This window comes from Schistocerca gregaria, chromosome X (genome assembly GCF_023897955.1).
Source record: "Schistocerca gregaria isolate iqSchGreg1 chromosome X, iqSchGreg1.2, whole genome shotgun sequence".
Taxonomy (NCBI): Eukaryota; Metazoa; Arthropoda; class Insecta; order Orthoptera; family Acrididae; genus Schistocerca; species Schistocerca gregaria.
This window is the reverse complement of record NC_064931.1, coordinates 542,659,117-542,683,748: the sequence shown is the minus strand read 5'-3', so window position 1 is coordinate 542,683,748 and position 24,632 is coordinate 542,659,117. Positions and strand designations below refer to the sequence as shown.

Genomic DNA, 24,632 nt, shown 5'->3' with positions numbered 1-24,632 from the left:
CGAGGCAGGATTCGAACCTGCGACCGTAGCGGTCGCACGGTTCCAGACTGTAGCGCCTAGAACCGCTCAGCCACTCTGGCCGGCTGGCACGAAACATTGACTAGTATAAGTCAAATGTCAATCATTTTGAACCATAAAATCGTATTAGCTATCGAACCCATGGATAATAGCATAGAGGAACAATCATTTTCCAACACAAGCAGCTTTTGTCTTGTGACTTGTATTAAGTTAACTTTCCGTGCCAAGTGATGGTCTTTGATCGTAGCTGGTAGCAAATAAATAAATTTTTCTAATGCAGCCAAGTGTCATAAGTTTCGTAAAACATACATCCGCTGCTGAGAATTGTCTGAAGAAAACAATTGCTGTGGTTATCGCCACATTTGGCCACCGTTCTCCCTATAACTTTAGAAAAACTCTTCCTGTCGACATTAACGTAATACCTGAAGTGTTTGCATTAAGCTACTGGTAATGAACACTATCTACGCTAAGAACATTTACCACACTTCAAGTAACATAATAAACAAAGATAAATTTTCTACGCACAAATTCCCACAGGGTTCACTTTTGGGTCCACTCCTATTCTTTATAATGTGTACCTCTCCTAAAAGTCGTAAAGCGAATTTTCTCTGATATCTCAGCAGATATTTTCAATTTAGTTTTTGCAGTGTATTGCTGGTACTACCACAAACAAATACTATTCATCACCTGTTTCACGTGGCGCACTTCGTCGACGAAAATCCGTATGTTTTCCCGTTACCAGGAAAATTATTTTAAATCGAATTTTAAGTGACCATTCGATAGAGCGCTGCGATATTCGTTTTATTAATATTTATTAACAGATACATTGAAACACGATGGACATCCAGTACTCTTAGCAGCGACTCGCATGCTGTCCTAACTCGCGCTGACTGCTACCGCCATACAGCAGCGCCGCTCCGTCGCTGTTGGAGTTCTCGTTATTCATCGTGCTTTAATGTTCTTGTTACTACACACCGATAAAACGAATACCGCGCTAGACTAATTTGTGACCACTCTATCTAACAGGTACGCAAAATTCCGCTTTAAAATCATTTTGTGCGCATTTCGTCGACGCCGAGGGTCGCATGAAAGACGTGAGTATTTGTTTGGTAGGGCGACCAACTCTCTTGTATTTCCCGGTGCTCTAACTGAGAGCCTGTTTCTCACTGTAATATATATGATCCCGTGAAGTACTATCAATAGTTCGAACTGTCTAATCAACATATCTCGAAATGTTTTCGTATACTGCTCGATACTATTGTCGAGATATGGTCTTGTTTTCTGTCCGTGCTTCTATGGAAAGAAGACGGTTCCACTTAAGAGAATGCAAGGAGCGGAGAAATAATGATACAGCCTACGCGTCTAGAGGGGACGTGGAGAATTTACTTGTATCGCGGCCAGTATTAGCCGACCGCGATATTATTGCACATAGCCTCCCCTAGCCGATATCGGAAACACGCGGTGACGTTACAGTTAACAAGTACAGTGGTGACTAAGGAAAACGCATCGCATTGTGAATGATTTCAAGAAAATTGTGCATATACTATGAAGTGGTTCAGCGTGTCCTCGTGAAATATCGCGATAAACACTCGCGATAAGCCGATCGAAGCGCCATAACTTGTGCAATAATATTGTGGTAACTAAGACTGGGAACCCACAAATGCGCTCGCCTCGTACAGATCAGCAGCTTTGGTATAAACGAGACACGGAAGCAACAAGAAGTCCTGAAGGCGAATTATAGAGACGTTCATATTTAAAGATTCTCATTATATCATTTATTTCTCAACTGCCTCACACAACACAATAACATTTCACGTCGCTTCGAAAGAGTCAGTACTGATACGTCGCCTAAGTTGGTAGCAATCGAAAACAGAGGACAGTCAATACGAAACGTCCCGATATGTTTAGTCTTTTTTCCATAATCGTACCTACTAACTACACTTACTACATGTCAATACGAAACGTTCCGATCTGTTTAGTCTTCTTTCCATAATCGTAACTACACTATACTGAGTCTAACTATACGTGCACTCTAAAAACTTTCTCTCGGTTTGTGGAGTTAGCCCAAAATATGACGGAATGCAGTAAAAGAAAGCAAAGTATGCCTTCTTTTAAATATTTTTATTACCATTGTCACCCATTCCAAGAAAATGCGATGTAGTTCTGCAGTTTAAATTTATTGCGAATAAATCTACCTTAACACTCCCTTAAAATCATGGTCGGATATTGGCCATCTCCATTAAAGCAATATCTATTGAAACACCAGAGAAAATGTGCCTGACGACTCTTAGGACGGACACGCATTGAGAAGGCAATACATAGAGCATTTCTGCATCACCCAATGTTTCTTTCTTTTTCATATATTGAGAAGGTAATACACAGAGTATTTTTACGTCATCCAGTGTTTCTTTCTTTCTTTCGGAGTACCATATAATGTAAAACACCAACATAGCGTAACTTTTTTGCTGTTAAAAGATGTGAGTAAATGAAAATTGTTTCATTTGTCTATCGCCTTATTGGTACGCAGTATAGGATTTTTACTTGTCCAGGCTTTGCAAAGCCCAAATATTTTTATCACTTATTTGATCTCTTTCGTTGGAAGAACACTCGTAGTAAAATATCCAAGACCTCATAGGATCTTCGCAATGTACCATGAAAACAAACAATAAAAATAAAATTTAAGAAGACACAGTATCATGAAATCCACTACAGAAACATGGTGAGCGTGGCGAGAATAGCTTAACTTTCGCTGTAAGGAGACGACGTCACTCTGCCCACAACAACGTCAATGTCTGTATCAAAACTTCTTTCTCGAGAATCCTTGACGTTGAGAATTTCATTGTGGAATGTTTCGAGGTTCCGTTTCGTGATGTACAGTGTGAATGGGACTGTATTCTCACTTCTGTAAAATTCGCCACGTCCATTTCTTCGAGGCACACCTCCTCCGGTGAGCCACCTGCTTCAAGCCCAGCTTGGGCTCTCAGGGCATTCGACTTTCGAAGTGACAACTGACGAACCGTGTTACTCCAACAAAGTTGTTGTAAAATCTGGCGACCCTGTCTTAAAATGACAAACTGCATATACAGAAGCCGGAACTACCACATACAGGTATGCCTCGAGTTGCCTTCTCACGTCCACAAGAGTCAGCAACTGAAGCTGTGAAACGTATACGTGGGTCTCTTAGCCAATCATCTTCGTGGCTGCAGAATGATTGGCTTGCTTCTTTCTCACAGACCCTTTTTTTGGTCTAACTCGCTCCATAGCTAATAACCTCTGCAGATGGTGCTGCCGTCTGGCATAATCACTCGTAATGGAATTTTGCAAAACTTATGACCAGAAAAACCCGGCTATTACTATAAGGCTGACGACAAAGGGAGTGTCACAATTCACGTGCAGTTTCATACGTCTTCCGGATATCCCAGCAGATGCTTGCTCTCGTCACAGTGATAACGTGCTATCGATTCCATTTAGGGTACGTAAAATTACTTTTTGGAATGAGATCCCTACAGAATTATTATTCCTGTGATAATCCAACCCTATTATTATGAAAAAGCAACGTTACACATATGCCAATATTTTGTTTTTGCGTAGAGGAGTAATCACCTGCTAAATAGGCGAACCACGGATGAGGGTATATTATTATAGTTGCTGATGAGATATATTGTTCAACGTGGTGACTGGTGGAGGTTTCGGTTCTAACGTCAATAGTAAAGTAGACACAACAGTTTACTCGTGTACTTCACAAGCTACTTAATTTCCGACTGGGACGAAACTGGGCACACCCTTCTGCGATGTGGTGTTATACGGTAGGCGATGAAAGGACTCGTAAAAGCAAGAAAATATGTTATTCAATTATTGAGGGCCAAGAAGGTTTTTAATAAACGAGTTCAGTAAAAGCGAGACTTTACTTGTGTTTCGCGCTGTTTGTTTGTGTTTGGAACTATGTACAATTTTTTTATTTTAAAACTGTGTTATAACATTATATTATGTACAGGGTGATTATAATTAAAGTTCTAGTTTAAAAACACTGTAAAAAGAAACCACTGCTCAGAATAGCTTCAGTCCGAACGAATGTTATCGAAGAAAGAGGAATCTCTGGAAACAAAAGAAATTGTAACGAAATTTTACTACTCGAATATCTATATCTGTATCTATACTAATAATAAAACTGTCTCACTTCCATACGAGGTACACTCTAGACAAATACCTTACGAAAAAAACTTCCGAACACTTACATCTACACTCCTGGAAATGGAAAAAAGAACACATTGACACCGGTGTGTCAGACCCACCATACTTGCTCCGGACACTGCGAGGGGGCTGTACAAGCAATGATCACACGCACGGCACAGCGGACACACCAGGAACCGCGGTGTAGGCCGTCGAATGGCGCTAGCTGCGCAGCATTTGTGCAGCGCCGCCGTCAGTGTCAGCCAGTTTGCCGTGGCATACGGAGCTCCATCGCAGTCTTTAACACTGGTAGCATGCCGCGACAGCGTGGACGTGAACCGTATGTGCAGTTGACGGACTTTGAGCGAGGGCGTATAGTGGGCATGCGGGAGGCCGGGTGGACGTACCGCCGAATTCCTCAACACGTGGGGCGTGAGGTCTCCACAGTACATCGATGTTGTCGCCAGTGGTCGGCGGAAGGTGCACGTGCCCGTCGACCTGGAACCGGACCGCAGCGACGCACGGATGCACGCCAAGACTGTAGGATCCTACGCAGTGCCGTAGGGGACCGCACCGCCACTTCCCAGCAAATTAGGGACACTGTTGCTCCTGGGGTATCGGCGAGGACCATTCGAAACCGTCTCCATGAAGCTGGGCTACGGTCCTGCACACCGTTAGGCCGTCTTCCGCTCACGCCCCAACATCGTGCAGCCCGCCTCCAGTGGTGTCGCGACAGGCGTGAATGGAGGGACGAATGGAGACGTGTCGTCTTCAGCGATGAGAGTCGCTTCTGCCTTGGTGCCAATGATGGTCGTATGCGTGTTTGGCGCCGTGCAGGTGAGCGTCACAATCAGGACTGCATACGACCAAGGCACACAGGGCCAACACCCGGCATCATGGTGTGGGGAGCGATCTCCTACACTGGCCGTACACCTCTGGTGATCGTCGAGGGGACACTTAATAGTGCACGGTACATCCAAAGCGTCATCGAACCCATCGTTCTACCATTCCTAGACCGGCAAGGGAACTTGCTGTTCCAACAGAACAATGCACGTCCGCATCTATCACGTGCCACCCAACGTGCTCTAGAAGGTGTAAGTCAACTACCCTGGCCAGCAAGGTCTCCGGATCTGTCCCCCATTGAGCATGTTTGGGACTGGATGAAGCGTCGTCTCACGCGGTCTGCACGTCCAGCACGAACGCAGGTCCAACTAAGGCGCCAGGTGGAAATGGCATGGCAAGCCGTTCCACAGGACTACATCCAGCATCTCTACGATCGTCTCCATGGGAGAATAGCAGCCTGCATTGCTGCGAAAGGTGGATATACACTGTACTAGTGCCGACATTGTGCATGCTCTGTTGCCTGTGTCTATGTGCCTGTGGTTCTGTCAGTGTGATCATGTGATGTATCTGACCCCCGGAATGTGTCAATAAAGTTTCCCCTTCCTGGGACAATGAATTCACGGTGTTTTTATTTCAATTTCCAGGAGTGTATATTCGATATTAACAAATTTCTCTTTTTCAGAAACGCTTTTCTTACGATTGCAAATCTACACTAATCTAAATTTTATATCCTCTCTGCTTTGGTCATCGTCAGTTATTTTATTACCTAACTAACAAAACTTCAGAGTCTCGTTTCCTAATTTAAGTCCCTCAGCACTGCCTGATTTAAGTCGACTACATCCCATCACACATGTTTTGTATTGTCTATGTTCATCTTCTCTTCTGTCCTTCTTTCAAGACACTGCCATTTCCGTTCAACTGCTTTTCCAAGCCTCTTTCTGTCCCTGACAGAATTACAGTGTTATCGCAAACTTCTACGTCTTTATTTCTTCTACCTGAACTTAAATTTCTTCTCAAATTTTTTCTTAGGTTTCCTTTGCTGCCTGCTCAGTGTACAAATTGAATAACATCGAGGATTAGCTACAACCCTGTCTCACTTCTCCCTAGGATTCTATAAGTGCAGTCTGGTTACTGTATAAGTTGTAGACAACCTTTCACTTCCTGTATTTTACCCGTGATACCTTCACAATTTCGAAGAGTGTATTACAAACTTTCTCCAAATCCACAAATGTCATGGGATAGCAGTAACAGCATGACATCGCCTGCAGCGCCTCTCCTGGGGTCGTAACCATATCGGTTGGACTCTAGACGACTGGAAAACCGTGGCCTGGTCAGTTGACTCCCGATTTCAGTTGGTAAGAGCTGATGGCAGGGTTCGAGCGTGGCGCATATCACACAAAGCCGTGGGCACATGTCATCAACAAGCCACTGTGCAAGGTGGTTTATGGTGCCATAATGGTGTGGGCTGTGTTTATGTGGAATGGACTGGGTCCTTTTGTCCAACTGAACCGATAACTGACTGGAAATGGTTATATTCGGCTACCCGGAGACCATTTTCAGCCATCCATGGACTTTTGTGTTTCCAAACAAAGATGGAATTTTTATGCATGACAGTGCGCCCTGTTACCGAGCCACAATTGTTCGTGATTGGTTTGAATAACTTTCTAGACAAATCGAGCGAATTATCTGGCCACCCATCGAACATTTATGGGACGTAATCGAGGGGTTAGCTCTTGCACCAAATCCTCCACTGGCAACACTTTCGCAATTATGGACGGCTGCAGGGCAGCATAGCTCAATTTTTCTGCAGGGGACTTCCAACGACTTGTTGACTTCACGACACGTCGAGTTGCTGCACTACGTGCGACACGATGTTAGGAGGTATCTCACGGTTTTTGTCACCTCAGTGTAAACGTAAGTTTGCCTTTCCTTAACCTGTCAGCTAAAATACACCACAGAAAAGTTTTGCTTCGTGTGTCCGTTCATTTATCTGGAATCCAAAGTAGTCTTCCACAAGGTCGGCTTCTAGCAGTTTCTCCATTCTTCTGTAAATAATTCGTGTCGTTATCCGTTATTTTGCGAGCCATGACTTATTAAACTGATAGTTCGGTAATATTCACACCCGTCGGCACCACTTTCTTTGCAACTGGAATTACTACATTCTTCTTGAAGTCTGAGAGTATTTTCCCTGTCTCACACATCTTGCATATCATGTGGAATAGTTTGGTAATTGATAGCAGTGCCCAAGACTTCGTACGAGTGGAATTTATTTTTGACTTATAAAGCTTCTTTGTATGCAACGTTTGGAGGAGTATGATAGGGGACATGAAGGAAGAGCTCGTTTGCTTCATTAGCGTGGAAGAGAGCCACGTAGAGCTGCCCATACAAAAAGCAACTGACAGTAAGATCCACGCCCTCTGCATACAGTGTCTGGCCTTGTGCTTTGTTTATGGTCATGACATTACAGAAACTCACCGGAAATTGTACACATTTAAAGCGAAACGATAAATTGTTAGGAATAAATGGGATTCGGGCTATCAAACCTCGCCTGCCTGTGCCACTTCCCCTCAAAATTTCCGCTTCTGTGATGATACGTTGGAGACAAGTAACTTTAAGCCGCTGTTAGTGAAAGGTTCTGAGGAGTGAGAGAATGATTGACACTCTAGAGTTAGGTCGCATCTCGCTTTCGGAAGGAGTTTCCAAAGAGAGTTAAAGCCTGATGTTCTCGAAATACAAAAACTCTCGCCTCACGATCATTGAATTCTTGAGATCATCACTGATGAAACACTCGAGTCAGACTCTGATACGCCCAAGTGTTTCAGTACCTTTCTGACGTGTGCTGGCATGGCGTAGAGAACAGGGAATAGATTTTTACGAATACATGCATTTGCTTTTACACTGGTGAGAATTATGTTCTCTCATATCAAATGTTTAAATGTGTGTGGATTACTATGGGACCAAACTGCTGAGGTCATCGGTCCCTAGACTTACACACTACTTAAACTAACTTGTGCTAAACTAACTTGTGCTAAGAACACCACACACACCCATGCCCGAGGGAGGACTCGAACCTCCGGCGGGATCGAACCTCCGGCGGGAGGGGCCGAGCAATCCGTGACATGGCGCCTCAAACCGCGAGGCCACTCTGCGCGGCTCTTTCTCATGTCAGAACATTATGTTGTTGAGTGGGTCACAACATCCCACAATGCTGGAATAATGATCATGTGTAGAAACTGCGATTGTAATAAACAATGTTTTGACAACCTAACGCGGAATGACTTCATACAAAAATTTCACTAAGGCTGTGGACCTAGTACTCATCAAGATTTCCTTTCATGTTCCTCTCACAAATACAGCGAAGTGTAAACGACTATCTAAAACATTCAGTAAGAGCCCTAATTTCTAGAATTTTATCTTCATGGCCCTTACGCGAGATGAAGTTGGTGGCATTAGAATCGTTATACAGTCCGCCTCAATCGCCGGTTCTCTATATTTTTGCAATAGTGCCTCACGATAAGAGCGTCGTGTTCCCTCCATGGATTCCCATTACAGCTCACGAAGCACCTCCCTAATACTTGTAAGCTGATCGAACCTACCGGTAACAAATATAGTAGTAGCCTGCCTATGAATCGCTTCGATGTCTTCCTTCAATCCCATCTGGTGGGGGTTCCAAATACTCGAACAGTACTCAAGAATGCGTTGCACCAGTGTTCTAAGGGTGGTCTTTTCCACCGTGTACAAACTCTAGTGATTGATCGATGAGAGAATACGAAACAAAAAAGTTCTAATGAACTTACGTCCGGAAATGCATGGTTTCCATGCTGGAGACCATTTACTCAATCATACTTTGTTACAGAGACTGCGGTCTAGTACTGTACCTTGCAGCCACAGTTACAGTAAGTGTTGGAAATGGTTTCCATGTCCCTCAACGCATGGGTGTACGCGCCGTAGAATCTTCTGTCTCACACGTTGAGATCGGCCAGGCTGCATCCGAACAGCATCAAAGGCACCATGAATACGCTGTTCCAGTGTCTCCACATCTGGAATGGGCTCTGCATACACGATACTTTTGAGATGGCCCCGTAACCAGAAATCGCACTGGTTGAGATCTGGTGAATGAGCAGGCCATGCATCTGGACTCCCTCATTTGATTCATCGACCAGGGAAGACACGATTGAGATGCGTCCGGACGCTAACGGCGAAGTGCGCCGGAGCACCATCATGTAGCAACCACATAACTCTTCGAATAATCAATGGCACTTCTTCCAGCAGGGGAGGCAAAGTCACCCGCAAGAAACGCCGATGTGTCCGCCTGTTAGGTGACGTGGAAGGAAGACTGGTCTTAAAATACGGTCACCAATTACCCTGGCCCACACATTCCAGCTGAGCCGATGCTGATGATTCGCTGCCACCATATCATGAGGATTCTGCATGCTATCCCACAGATGACTGTTATGAAAGTTGAAGATCCCACTCCGCGTAGAGGTGGCCTCATCTGTTAGTAGGATGGATGACACAATTTCCGGAATCGTGGTTGCCTAGTGAAAGACCCACTGACAAAACTGCTCCCGATGTGGAGAGTCTGTCGCTAGTAAGCCCTGTTCACGTTGTAAGCGATAAGGGTATCAACAACTGTGATGGAGAATGTTCCACACGATCGTCTGGCTTATCATGGTACTGACTCATCAGTCGCCTTCCACAGTGTTAATCACATTTTCCTTCAAGTCAGGTGTCCTAACATTTCGGGTATGTCCTTCATGATTTTCTGCTTCCTGAAACGACGCTGTCTCAGACAAACGGAGAAACACTATTGCAAACACTGAATAGTGTGGTTGTTGTCAGCGGAGATAGGTCTCCTAATAAAAATTTGCTGACCGTTGCCATTTGCCTTTCCATTAGTGAACACCATGCCGCCAAGCTCTCGATTCGAAAAGGGAGCAATTATGTACAACGCTGTATCACACCCAATAATAGGTGAGTCAGCAAGGGAAATGAGTCGGACACAACATTACCAATTACTATGGCAGGAGAGGGCGCTAGGGCATAACGTACGAGGAACAGTAGCACCCTCTAGGAGGAAACCATGCATACTGTAACTGTGGCTGCATGGTACAGCGCGTACTAGACCGCAGTCTCTGAAACAAAGTATGACTGAATAAACGGTCTCTAGTATGGAAACCATGCATATCAGGGCCTAAGTTCATTAGAACTTTTTTGTTCCTTATCCTCTCATCGATCAGTCCCTAGACTTTGTACACAGTGGAAAAAGTCACCCTGTGCACGGGACCTCCTATATGGATGAGCTACACTTTCCCAAAATTCTCCCAATAAAACGAAGTCGAGCAGTCGCCTTGCCTACTAGCAACCTTACACGCTCATTTCCCTTCATATCGCTTTGCGACAGCACGCCTAGATATTTAATCAATGTGACTATGTCAAGCAGCATCCTACTAATGCTGTATTCGAACGTTACAATATTGTTTTTCCTACTCATCAGCATTAACGTACATTTTTCTACATTTAGAGCTAGCAGACACTTATCACACAACTAAAAATTCTATCTAAGTCATCTTGTACACTCCTGCAGTCTTTCAACGACACCTCCTCGTACACCACAGCGTCATCAGCAAATTGCCGTAAACTGCTGCACACCCAGTCCGTCAGATAATTTACGTATATAGAGAAAAAGAGCTGTTCTATGACACTTCTCTGGGGCACTTCTCATGTTACCCCTGTTCCTGATGAACACTTGCCGTCGAGGACAACGTACTGGGTTCTATTACTTAAAATGTCTTCGAGGGTGGCGCTAGTGCCATTCAACAAGGAGAATAATGTCGTAAATACTATAACCATCCCACTGATAAAATATTCATCAGTGCTCGATTCTGTCGAATTGGTGACACTGAGTTCAACCGATGATTACGTTCTATTGGTATACTATGAGTCCATAAGATTTTTTCTGCTTACATTTATTATGTCCTATTCCCATGCTCCCATTTTTGTGCTAACTTATGCTTTTTCACTTACAATTACACCACAGTATATAAAAGATAAGTTAAATTAATCTCAAGTGATCTGGAGGCCAACAGATGTCAAACGCAAAATCAAAAAGGAATGATAATATGATCTACATTTGTGCTGTCAATTATCATTTGTTCGAAGTACCTACACTGACAGAACGTATTTTATTACTTAAGTACCCAATATCGTGCAAATATCCTCTACCTCGGCAAATCAATTTTCAGTCAATAAACGTATCAATAGCTCTCTATTGTACACATGATTATTTTTGTAAGGTATCTTTTATATGTAACATTTACACATCTGCGTCTACATGTTTGCTGAAAACTGGACTTTGTTTATACAAAATGTTTAGAGAAATCTGTTGTTGCTATCGTGTCCTCAAATATTTACTGTTCTTCGTGAAATACACCATGTAAAAGCAGGTCTGAAACCATATGAGTATGCTTTAGCCTGAAATCTGCTAGTATTTTGATAGAACGATGTGTTTGCAGGAAGGTGGACAAACTGTTTGGCGTTTAGTAACGGTGAAAGTTAACGTAATTCTTATTTTGATTACAGCAGCGGTCAGCAAATTCAGCTTTCAAAGTGCTGTATATTCCACATTCTCCAAACTTACTCTCGAGCTTGTATTGCGCCTTTTAATTCCGACGAACGAAACTGCACTTTTTCTCTCTATTTGACCGCTCTTCACCAAGTAACGTTGGTGCGATTCAGATCTTTTTAGTCAGATAAAAGAGGGCACGGTTGCTTCTACGTTTACGCCATCTACATAGTCTTGATAATTTATTTCAGATACAGTGTTATATAAGCTTCAAGTCTGAACTCATTATGACGAGTTCATCCGAATGTTGCAGTTTTCACAAACGTTTAGGTATTTCATAGTAAATTTGTATCTAAGCCGCTTCATTTCTGAACATTTGTCGCATGCAATGCCCTCTTCCATATCAACTTGTGACCCTCTTCGATTAATTTAGATCGTGATCAAGACGACGGGCACACAAACTGTAACGGTCGGTTGTGTACGTATTTCTGCATAGAACGAAACCGACGGAATTGACGCGATGTCACAATGCAGGCACGTAGTCATCTGTCCGATCTGATAAAGCAGCTAAGAATTCTAACTATGGAGCTGTGTTGAGGTTTTGGATTACAGTAAATCGCGCAGGAAAATTGCCAATATCGCCACGAGATGTTGTGCACGCAGTGTGGCTTAAAGGCTAAGGCGTCGGCACACGGGAGGAGGCAGCTACAGTTGACGTGCACGCAGACGGGTTATCCAACGTCACGAGACACAGTGCCGTCGGCACACGGAACAATCCGGTTAACGTGATTTTGTGCTCTCAGTGCTCTCCAGAGGCAGTGCTGGCGTTATTTCGCTCGCAAACAGTACAGTTTGTTCAAGAAAATGGACGAGCGTGAAATTCCTGCATAGCTCTTCTATTTTAACGCGCATTTCCTCACTTGTCCATATCATAGTCATGTTGTTCTGTCTGTGGTATACACAAATAAAAAAAATTCAATATCCCCAAACATATAATAAGACGGAAAGGAAAGATGTATGTTCAGTCAGTAAGGACACAAGCTTATAAAAGTTCACCAAATCAAACAAACTCGCTCCTTACAGAAAACGCACATATATTTACATGACATCAAGTACTAAAGAAATTATCTCTATTAATTTCACAAGAAAACGCGAAGGTGAAGATAAAATTAGATACAGCAGGGCCCGAATTCTTTACCGACCTAACCTTAGTGCCGTTACAGGGCGGGTCTACACACTCCGCTAGGCTATAGGTTCGTAATGAGAGATTTTGTTTTTTAACTTACAGTCTTCTACAGGCTTCAGCCGCCAAAATGTTACTAATCTACATTTAACTATAACAAATCTTAACAAGAACCACACGTTTCTTTTACGAATCTTTAATATGCCGTTGCCTTAAAACGTCCTACCCTGATGATACGATAGTTATAAGTAAGTAATAACTAAATACGAATATTCTTTAACCACCAATATGACGTTTCCTTTCGTTTTATTGCAACAGATCGTACCAATAAGAGTTCGTTGTCGAGACATTCGTTTGGCTGGTGCTTAGAAACAGCATATATTCGTGGCGTGTAAATTATACCAAAAAACCCACAAAATATGGTCTTCTACTGAACACAAGTACAGTATGGCGTCTTGCTTTCTGCTAGGCGTAGGGAACGTTCTTGCTTCCTATTAATTCTACTTTACAAGTCGCCGAAATATTGCTGAATGTATTTTGTGATGATGATGATTGGTTTGTGGGGTGCTCAACTGCGCGGTCATCAGCGCCCGTATAGAGTCCCAATTTTTACACAGTCCATTTTCTTCTCACGATCCAATCTAATCCCTATCACAAATGATGATGAAATGATGAGGGCAACACAAACACCCAGTCCCTGAGCAGAGAAAATCCCCAACCCGGCCAGGAATCGAACGCGGGACCCCGTGACACAACGAATTTTGTGTTTCATATGACGAAACAATTCCTCAATGTGAAATAACAGGAAGTGAAGTCACAAAACTCGTAGAGAGCCACCTCAACGTTAGTTAACTTGTCCCGTGTGTCGAAGGATTTAACATAGCTGGCAGACGTGCTGCACGTAGGCAGTTCAAACCCCATCATTAGCAGTTATACACTGTGGTGACAAAAGTCATGGGGCAGCGATATCCACATATACAAATAACGGTAGTGTCGCTTACACAAGGTATAAAAGGACAGTTCCTTGGTGGAGGTGTCATTGGAAGTAACATGATTCATGTGAAAGTTATCCGACATGATTATGGGCGCATGACGGGAATTAACAAATTTTGGAAGTGGAATGGTAGTTGAAGCTAGAAACATGGGACATTCCACTTTGGAAATCGTTAGGGAATTCAATATTTATAGATCCTCAGCGTCAAAAGTGTGACGAAAATACCAAATTTCAGGCATTACGTCTCACCACAGACAACGCAGTGGCCGTCGGCCTTCACTTAACGACCGAGAACAACCACGTTTGCGTAGAGTTGTCAGTGCTAACAGACAAGCAACACTGTGTGAAATAACGGGAGAAATAAATGTGGGAGGTATGACGAACGTTCCACGAGCATAATGCTGCGAAAATTGGCGTTGAAGGGCTATGGCAGCAGACCACCGACACGAGTGCCTTTGCTAACAGCGCGACATCGCTTGCAACGCCTCTCCTGGGCTCGTGAACATATCGGTTGTACTCAAGGGACTGGAAAGCCTTGGCCTGGTCAGATGGTAAGAGCTGATGGTAAGGTTCGAGTGTGGCGCAGACCCCACGAAGCCATGGACCCAAGTTGTCAACAAGCCAATGTGCAAGCTGATGGTGGCACCATAATGGCGTGGATTGTTTTTACGTGGAATAGACAGGGTCCTCTGGTCAAACTGAAACGATCATTGACTGAAGACGGTTATGTTCGGCTACTTGGAGACAATTTGCAGTCATTCATGGACTTCATGATCCCAAACAATTATGTCATGTCAATGGGCCACAGTTGTTCGTGATTGGCTTGAAGAACATTCTGGACAGTTCGAGAGTGATGTGGCCACGAAGATCGCTCGACATTAATCCCATCAAATATTTATGGGACATAAATGAGAGGTCAGTGCTGCACAAAAAACTGCACAGCAACACTTTCGCAATTATGGACGGCTATAGGGGCAGTATGGCTCAATATATCTGCAGGGGACTACCAACGACTTGCTGAGTACATGCCGCGTAGAGTTGGTGCACTGCGCCGAGCAAACAGGGGGCCGACACAGTATTAGAAGATATCCCATGACTTCTGTCACCTTAGTGTGTGTTATTTAGTATTTTTGGTGTTTATATGAATAGCAGCATTCTGGAATATTCGATTTTTGTATAAATAGCTGCGCTCTCCGTCCTATAGATCAGTTCTGTTCTAGCCAACCGGCCGCGGTGGTCTCGCGGTTCTAGGCGCGCAGTCCGAAACCGTGCGACTGCTACGGTCGCAGGTTCGAATCCTGCCTCGGGCATGGATGTTTGTGATGTCCTTAGGTTAGTTAGGTTTAAGTAGTTCTAAGTTCTAGGGGACTAATGACCACAGCAGTTGAGTCCCATAGTGCTCAGAGCCATTTTTTGTTGTAGCCATACGTTGGTGTTTGTAAGAAACGTGCTTTCAGTACTAAGTGTTGTACTTCACTGACAACCCTATTTTCGGATTTGGACTTGAGTGTGTTTACAACATGACAATATAAGAGAGCGACGCAGTGCATTTCGTAGTCATGTATACTTGCCGGAACAGAATTCACCGTCGGAAACGGAAAGTGTTACACCACGATGAACAAGTCCGATATTTATCAAAATCTATTGAGATGTTTATCACATAACGGCTGCCGAATGATTAAACTTTCATTACATTCAGGATTATTGTCCATCATGAACATATCAGTATGAGGTTTGTCCCCCAAGGGCAAACATACACTCTTGTATTCGTTGTAGCATGAAAGCTAACAGTCTCTGAATCTTATGATAAGGAACTTCTTTCAGGCCTGATACACAAGCAGTGTTAGTTCACGAATATTGCTCGGTAGAGGATGGCATGAATGTATACGTCTTCCCGTAGCATCCCAAACGTGATCTAGGTGTGACAAAACAGGGGACCGTGCAGGCCAGTCAAGGATACGAACATCCCTTGGGACGATTGTTGTGTGAACAGCAATGTGCGGTCTTGCATTATCCTTCTAGAATACGGCATTTGGTGCCATGTTCATGAATGGTACGACAACAGCGTTCACCATTCTTGGCACATAGTACCGAGCATTCATCGTCACTTCAATAATTACCAAGTCAGTCCTGTTGTCATGTCCAATAGCTGTCTAAGCAGGATTCAAGGAATTGGGTAGGTGTGTGTCACGAGAATCGCTGCTTGATGTGTTGTTTCACTTGTTCATCTATGGACACGGCGGGATCGATATAACAGCCACTAACAGAAGCGAAATTGATCTCTGAGCATCAAGCAGTTCGACTTCATGTCCCATTGCACTCTGGCTCTGCACCATGCAAAACTCTATTGTCTGTGAATTGGGGTCAGTGGTAAACGTCACATGACAGCTTGAGATTCAACTCAGCTTCCAGTAATCTACTCCCGATAGTTCGTGGAGACTCTCTTATCGTTGCCTACTCCCGGATATCAACTGTTTGCATCCATCTATTCGCTAGAGAAAATCGAATAATCCTACCATCTTCACGTTGTGTATGTCTTCTGGGAAGGTATGTTCCAGCTCTTTTTTCCACGTTCTCGTCCCAGGTCCAGAACGTCATTATTCATTCTGCAGCCATTGCGCTGTAGTTAACAGCCTGTTTGATCTGTATATACGATGTTCTCATGTTCCTCATGCCAATGATTCGACCGTTTTCTAAGTCCGAAAGACTTCCGTAGGCATTCGTTGCATTCTCCACTTGGAAGGTTGCATGAACGTTATACGCACCCAATATACATCGTGTACTCACACCATCCTTCATCCTTAGGAACTGAATTTTTCTGTCCTGAAAATAAGCTCGCGTAAGGATGAACCCCCCTCCCCTCCTCCACTTCAGCGCCAGCACCTTGGAAAAATTGGAGTAATAGTTTTAGCATTCGGTCAAATTGTTCACGGTATAACCAGTTCCGTCAGTGTAGCAGCCAGTAGGAACGAGCAAAAAGAAGAAGATTACACGGAGACACGGACGTTTAGGAGGCAAGAGCGACGCAATATCACTGGAAGAAGACAGCGAACCACGTAAGGGTGTGCATGGTTATCTGCACCGGGCAACCGAGCCGTGTCTGGCGGCGTAACGTTCTTCACAACATCCCACGTCGTACCGTTTGGACGGCCACAGCGAGGTAAAGACCGGGAGCAGTAGCAGAGAGACAAAGAGTAAGTGTGCTCGCTGGACGCAAAAGATGACTATGGACGGCATGATCAAGGACTGTGAGCAAGCTGTCATGAATATGACATAGGGTACGGCGTACATCAAGCAGAATTGTCATCATACCACTGAGTACTATCTCGAGACAGATTATATGATTCGATTACTGTTAATCAACATTATTATACTGAACAAGGTTATCGTTAGTGGCAGTAGTTTCCCGTCTCCTGCAATGGATTAAATGGCAGAAGGGCAATGTGCATATTAAGGATTAAAGGAACATGAAATAAAAGAAACGAATCAAGTAATGCTTGGAGCTACGGCGCCGTTGACAGTTACAGAATCCAAATATACAGTTATGAATAGTAAGACAACCCAACCTCATTTGATATTTCCAAGGTTTACCACAACCAAGAAACGATAAATACGGTTTAACGTCCGTTCAAGAGCGAGATAATCAGAAATGTGGCACAAGGAGGGGAAGGAAATTAGATATTGCCTCGTAAAAGAACCAATATAACATTCATCTTAATTCTTTTAGAGGGAGCACTGAAAATCTGAATCTATCTGGCCGGACGAGGACCATTCCGTATACTCAATGGATCCTATTAATGGGTCATGGCTCCTTAAATAGGTGAGGGGTGGGTGGCAGGGAAGGCCAGTAGATAGCAGAGAAGGTGGACAGGAGGAATCACATAATAATATCATACAATGTTTTAAAAATAATACAAAATACAGAAATACATGGAATTTAAAAGACACATAAGAGAAACCATCGTAAAAAGGAGTAATACCACAAAGTTAAAGACAACAGACGACGATCAGAGGCCTTAACGAAAGGCGTGTTGAGCTTGTAAAGCCGGCTATGGCAAACAAGTGAAATAGTCAGTGCATCTCTGTATGCAAAGCTATATCGATGATCCTGCAGAAATTTTAAAAGTTGTCTTGTTTCCCTTTTATGGTGATGTTCCATATCAGCTCAGTGCATTGTTCCACAGGTTTTTGTGTTAGAAGTAGTTTCAAGACCGCTAACACTGAGTCCGTTACTTGTACATAATATTATAACTAACAACAAGTTTGCGACAGAAGGGATACATAAAAGGTAATGTACCGACTGTGAAGCATCGGTCAATAAAGTTGAAGCTTAAACGACACACACTAGGAGCATACAGAAACGGAAAGAAAAAAACGTAGAACATGTAAGTGGCAGTTAAGCGAAAACCAGACAGATGCAAGAAAGCAAGCTGTTTATTACTTCTAAAGTAATCGCCATGACTGTTAATATATTCAGCCCATTGCGAGACAAGACGATCAGTGCTTTCATGATATAATGTTGACGGTTGCCTTCGGAACTATGACTGTACCCAGGCGTGCGCCTATTCGTCAGAAGCAAATCGACATCACGAATGTCTTTCTTCAGGACTCCGAAAAATGAAAATCTGATAGAGAGAGATCGGTACTGTATAGAGGATGTATAAGGGCATTCCAACGAAACTTCTGCAACGTAGTCGGAACAATGCGCCACGAAGTCCAAATGCACAGGAATGCTGACGGACGGCATCATGCTCTTGCAGGATAATTCCCGCCCATATGATGCCAAGACTATTTCGATTACGCTGCAGAAGTTTCGCTGGGAAGCCCTTACATATCTTCCATACAGTCCCGATATCTCCCCATGCGTTTGGCATGATTCTGGGCCCTGAAGAAAGACGTTCATGACCGTCGATTTGCGCTCGGACGAAGAGGGGCTCGCCAGCTTGCAATCATGTTTCCGTAGGTAACTGCACACATCTTTTCATGAAGGCGTTGGCCGTCTTCTCAGACAGTGGGATAAATGTACAGTATTAACAGTTCTGGTGTATACTTTTGAAATAATTAACGATTCACTTACTTTTTTTTCATCTGTCCCGTTTTCATTTGACTGCCCCTTACAAATCGACTTTGATTTAAACCTGCTCTCAGGAGTACACAGTGCTACTAACACAATAAACTCTCGGTTATCCGCGGCCTATTTTCCCACTTTTTTCTTTGCTAGCAAAAATTTTCCATTAACCCGAGAGTGGTCGCGGTTGAGCGATAATCTCACGTTACAACGCGAGTTTAGTAAACAATGTGCTGCTCGAACTCTGCAACAGCTGGGCTGCATTTTGTTTCAAAGACGTGTGTAGTAATGTGACAATGGATTGTACTGTATTCGTTGTAAGTATCGAATTTTCACATATAGTATGATGATTAAAGCAGAATTTAATGTAAGATTTAGTTAATGATTATTTTCGAACAACTCTAATACATTACTGCGTACTTTAATTGCGGATTATCCCCGGAATTCGATTATCCGCGGATAAGTCCCCAATTACTGCGGGTAACAGAGAGATTGCTATATTAACAATATTCGTACGATTTTGCACACAGTGGGAAAAAAAGGAAGTAAGATTACGGTTTTTAATTTCCTGTCGATGTCGAGGTTAGTAGAGACGGAGCACAAGCTCGGATTGTTTCATGGTTGGGAAAGGAAGTTGGCCATGCTCTTTCAAATGAACCATCCCGGCATTTACCTGCAGTGATTTAAAATGGAGAAAGGTGCCCCTATGGACATCCTGAAAGAGGCAAATTTATAACCATGTGGACCAAAATAAGAACATAACTCTTAACGAGTAGAAAAACTTTAAGGCATCGATTTTGTTGATACTTTTCAGAGTGTGTTCTATGTGTTGCAATGTAAATGAATCTAGCGCCATCACTTAGCGTTACACGTTATGTGAGCCTTATTTATTGTGAACAAGAGGCCATAGTCAGCACCTCAGGCGTCATGTCACGAAAACATCTTGTTTGCGTGCAGATATGCATTTGATTCCAATTCCTTCCCATCACTGGCTTTCCAAGCTTGACACTTCTTTCGTCAAACTTCTCTGACCGTCTTCTGTTGTTTTTACGTTTTCTATATTACTTCTCTTTACAGTTCTTTCTCTTATGTGTCTACGTAAATCCTTTATATGTCATGTATTTCTGAATTTTGTTTTATTTTTAAAGTAATGTACTTATGTCATTATTATCTGCCTCCACCTGTCCACCTTCCTTTCCCCCTACAGGCCCTCCCTGTAACACGCCTCTCACCTATTTAAGGAGTCTCTTCACATGTGAAGGGAGAGGCACATATCAATCAGTCGCAATCCTAGTTTTTATTATTCTTGCATATCTGGATGTCGACTCTAAATAGCCATCCTCAGTGCATTTCAGCAACAATCCAACAAACTCTCGGCAATACATGTCAGCAAAGGCCGAAGGAAACTGAGCTCCGTCTACGATGTGACGTTGTCGAAGGACGTTAAATCTATATATTCCTTCCATTTTCCCTTGAACACGTTGTTTCGTCCGAAGAATGAGGTCGCTCGTTAAAGTTGGTACCTTACGACGGAACCATAGCTACAGACAGTCACTGGCAGACGCAGTCACGAATGAGAGACGTTGACGATGACACGCTCTCAAGAGAGTCCATACGCCACCGCTGCTGGGAGTCCACTTACGTCAGATTGCAGCGTCCCCCGCCCCACTCTGTGATATCCGATTATGACAGCAGCATCCTCATAGCTCAGATGCAGCAGAGGCCTAGTATTATTACTCGATACTGTGTACCAGGATCTATAGTTAAATAACTGCGATGTTTGATTCATTCAGTATTGTTCAAAGTGTTAAACAGTTAGTGTTCTGTGACGGTAACGTTCATATTGTTCTTCATGTGTACATGAATTGCATTCAAGTTAAGTATTCGATATTAAAGAGTTATTACTATACTGGACTAATAATTTATTTGTGTTGTTGTATCCACTCGGCCTGCTCCAGAAGTAAAACTATATTATTGTCGTCTAGGCTCGCTACGTCATACATCAGAGGATAGGAAAATGATGGGACAAGCAGTTGGCTGTTGCCATTCTAAATGACCAATCCCAGAATTTGCCTAAAGAATAAATCGGGATTGCTGAGCAAGAATTTCAAACCCACTCATTCTGAATGCAAGTCAAGCGTCTTAATGACTGAGCCACTCACTCGGTAGAAGGCGCTGTAGAACTGGATATGGGCTATAAAGTATGCATCACCACTGAGGGAAAAAGTAATGAAACAGCTGTGAACAGATAATTTATCATCCACTAATGAAATTCATTATAATGAATACGTTGTGAAATTAATCCGGTTCACAAGGAATCTCTAATGCAGCGAACTGTTTCAGATAATTGTAAAGCATTCCCTGTCCGTAAGAGGAGTAAAAAAAAAAAAACTGTAAATTTATATACTTCTAATGAATGTCTGTTACATCATCCTCAACTTTAGTCTGAGCTTGAGTATAATGACGATCTTTCAAATATAAAAGCTTCTCTCCAATAAACAGCGCACGGTTCAATTTCTTTATACGTGATTTTTATAAATTACGGAGATATTCGAATATGCTGGTTAGTCTTCCGATATATCTTAAAGACATTAGGTAATGTGTCATATATCGACTAATAATAGACATAACTTTCACAACTTTATCGTTGATTCCAAGAATCATTGAAACTATTTCTCTTTGTTGTGGGTGAGCCGCACTAACGACCATGTTGTCGATGATGATGTGTCATCGTTTAATTACGCCAACGAGATACAGAACTACGTAGGCATTAAATGCAGGCAAACACAAGACAAAACGGATAAACAAGAGAACTAATCTGACAGAATTCATTGCACCACTAGTGACAAAACTTGTGGTCTCTGTGGACTCCAGTTATTGGTTAATGGTACGAAGGTTTATGAACTGGAATTTACATATTATATCATTGTTTCGAGTTCCAGTCAAATAAGTATAGGTGCTCAGACGACTTCAGTGGGACTCGTTGGGTGCATGTAACTCTTCGTCTTGAGAAACGCTACGAGATTAAGCATTTGCTGTAGACTGTGAAATAATTTACCTCGCTTCATGCTATATTAATACCTGCACCGTACGATAGCAGTGATTATGTTACCAATGACAGTGCCACTAAAGCGGAGTTACTAAGCAAGGCTTTCCGAAATTACTCCACCAAAGAAGACGAATAAAGAACAGCTACCAACGTGGATAGCTTAGAAACAGATATCTTCGATGTAGCGAAGCAGCTTAAATTACTTAGAAACTAGATTACTTTCAGACTATTTTGATTACATAGCTCTATACTTAGGAATCATATGCAACCGATCCTCTTCTTTCTGGAGTATTGCTGAGCAGTACGGAAGGAAGGAGGACATGAAAAAAGTTCAGATAAGGACAACTCATTCTGTACTATCACAACATAGGGGCGAGAGTGTCACAGTGTCACAGATAGGAGGTGGGGTGACAATCGTTAAAACAAAAGTTTTTTTCGTTCCGGCGAGATCGTTTCAACTTTCTCGTCTGAATGCAAAAATGTTCTTTGACGTCCACCTACATAGGGAGAAATGATAAATGCAACAAAATAGGAGAAACAAGAGCTCGCTCACAAAGCTTTAAGCCTTCGTTTTTCCCGCTCGCTGTTCGAGAGTGGAACGGCAGAGAAATTGTGTGAAAGTGGTTCGATGAACCCTCTGCCAGGTACTTAAATGTGAGTTGCAGGGTAGTCATGTAGATGTAGATATTTAGTTTAAGGATTGCATATACAAGGCAAGAGAACTAGGAGTGTCAAGGAATCAAAAGCCAGGTAGTTTTTTTCCTACACACGCACACACACAACATACACACACACACACACACACACACACACAAGCGAAAGCGCGTGTCATTAAACCATCGATTAACTGCGAAAAGTTCTTCTTTCACTTCGTGTCTTTTTTCACCTAGAAAGTTTAAGTCCAGCGAGCACCTGTGGGTTGCTTACATTCTCGTGTTTTTACGTCCGCCTGTCAGCTGGAAGTTAGCTGCACAGTTCACCGAAAGATACGTTTTTACTCATTTTTATTCTGTTACAGTTTAAGTGTGTTGCAGTGCTTTTTAGTTTTCTCGAAAGTAACGTCATGTGTGGATTTTCTCGTAGGTTAGTTAGTATGGGAGAAACATGTCAGAACTGTGGCTTGGGGTGGTGACTGTAATGTGGCAGCAAATAATGTGTCAGATGAGGGTCTTCCATGGAGTTGTTATGTAGTCGAGACAAGAAACTCGTGAAACAGGGAAGAAATATTTGTGCTTTCAGGCAGAATCAGAAATGTCTTATTTTCATTTAGACGGGCTGAAGGGTGAAAGAAACGTTGGGAGCTGGGAAAAGGTGACAAGTAACAGACAAAAGGAGAAAACCGCAGAAATCACATTTCACATTCCGGTTAGAAATCAGTTTGACTTGCTACGTGAAACAGAAGAAGAGCCTCAAGCAGGTTATGAGTAAACTAGAGTGTATCAGATTCTTAGGAACGACTTTAAGGCTAGGTCAGAAAAAAGTCACGTAAAAGATTTGCTAGTAACGTAGAATATAGCAGTAAAGGTGACCTGGAGGGGATAGGAGCAGTAACAGTAAACACTCGTTTAGGGTTTGTGGGGGTTTTACAGCGCCATGACCAGCTCTAGTTTAACAGGGGTGAAGTGGAATACTTCTCTAAGAAACTTTCAGCTATTTATGAGAAATGTAGATGCAGTATTGTGCTATTTGTCAGAGAAGGAGAAACAGTTAATAGTTTCTGGAGATTTAAATGTAAATTTTTTTGAAATATACAGGCAGGAAAAATAACTAGAATCATTATTTGGGTGTTTCAACCTAATTTCAGTAGTCAGTTTTCGAACTCATGTGCAGCAAGATAGTTGGACGCTGACTGATAACATTTTTATAGGCAGTGCCAAGGGTGAAACAGTTTATGTGTACCCAATTGTTAATGGATTATCTGATCATGATGCACAATTAATAGAAATAAACAATGTACCACATGTCCGAAAGAACAGATACCATCTTCATATACTCGTAGTTAAGGCTAACCGGCCATTGACCTTCTTCTTCTGTGCAGATGAACACGTATCGCCCGAACTCTTGCGGGATTCGGTAAGATTGTTTGCCGCGAGTAATGAGTGTAAAAGGCAGGGGCACTACGAATGTAGTGTGTGGACATTAAGTTGGTAATGTGCAAGCGTGCAACGGATAAGTCCCTGCAGTCGCACTATACTCTGTGCCCTCGATGGCTCAGCTGGATAGAGCATCTCCCATGTAAGCAGGAGATTCCGGGTTCCAGTCCCGGTCGGCGCACACATTTTCACCTGACCCCGTTTATATATATATATATATATATATATATATATATATATATATATATATATATATATATATCAACGCCCCTCAGTAGCTGAAGGTATTAATATATAATTCTAATTTCGTTCTAGACGGCTGCAGGTCATCAATGGTGTCTAAGTATATAATTGAGTTCTTGGTCAGGTAAAAGTAACCTTGGTGAACATCAATAAATGTGTATGTACAGTGTATGGTACTGAGTTTGTTGACGGGAGTACTGTTAGGCATTGAGTAATGAGAGTTATAACGTCATGAAATGCAGAAAGTGATCTCCATGATCTACTCCTACTGCTCCCGAAAAGGTGAACCGCGAAAGTGCCATTATTCGTGCAAACTGGTACATCACAGCCCAAAAATTGGTTCTACATCTGCTAGTGAGCGTTGGAATTGCGTGTTCAGAGATTTACACTCTTGGATATTCAAGTC

At 42.8% G+C, this 24,632-nt stretch overlaps 1 protein-coding gene across 2 annotated transcripts in view; it reads right to left on the bottom strand.

Moving 5' to 3' along the window:
- The window catches only part of LOC126298466 (rho GTPase-activating protein 100F-like), a 737,196-nt gene that overhangs the window by 552,434 nt on the left and 160,130 nt on the right, over positions 1-24,632 (bottom strand). The window lies entirely within an intron of this gene.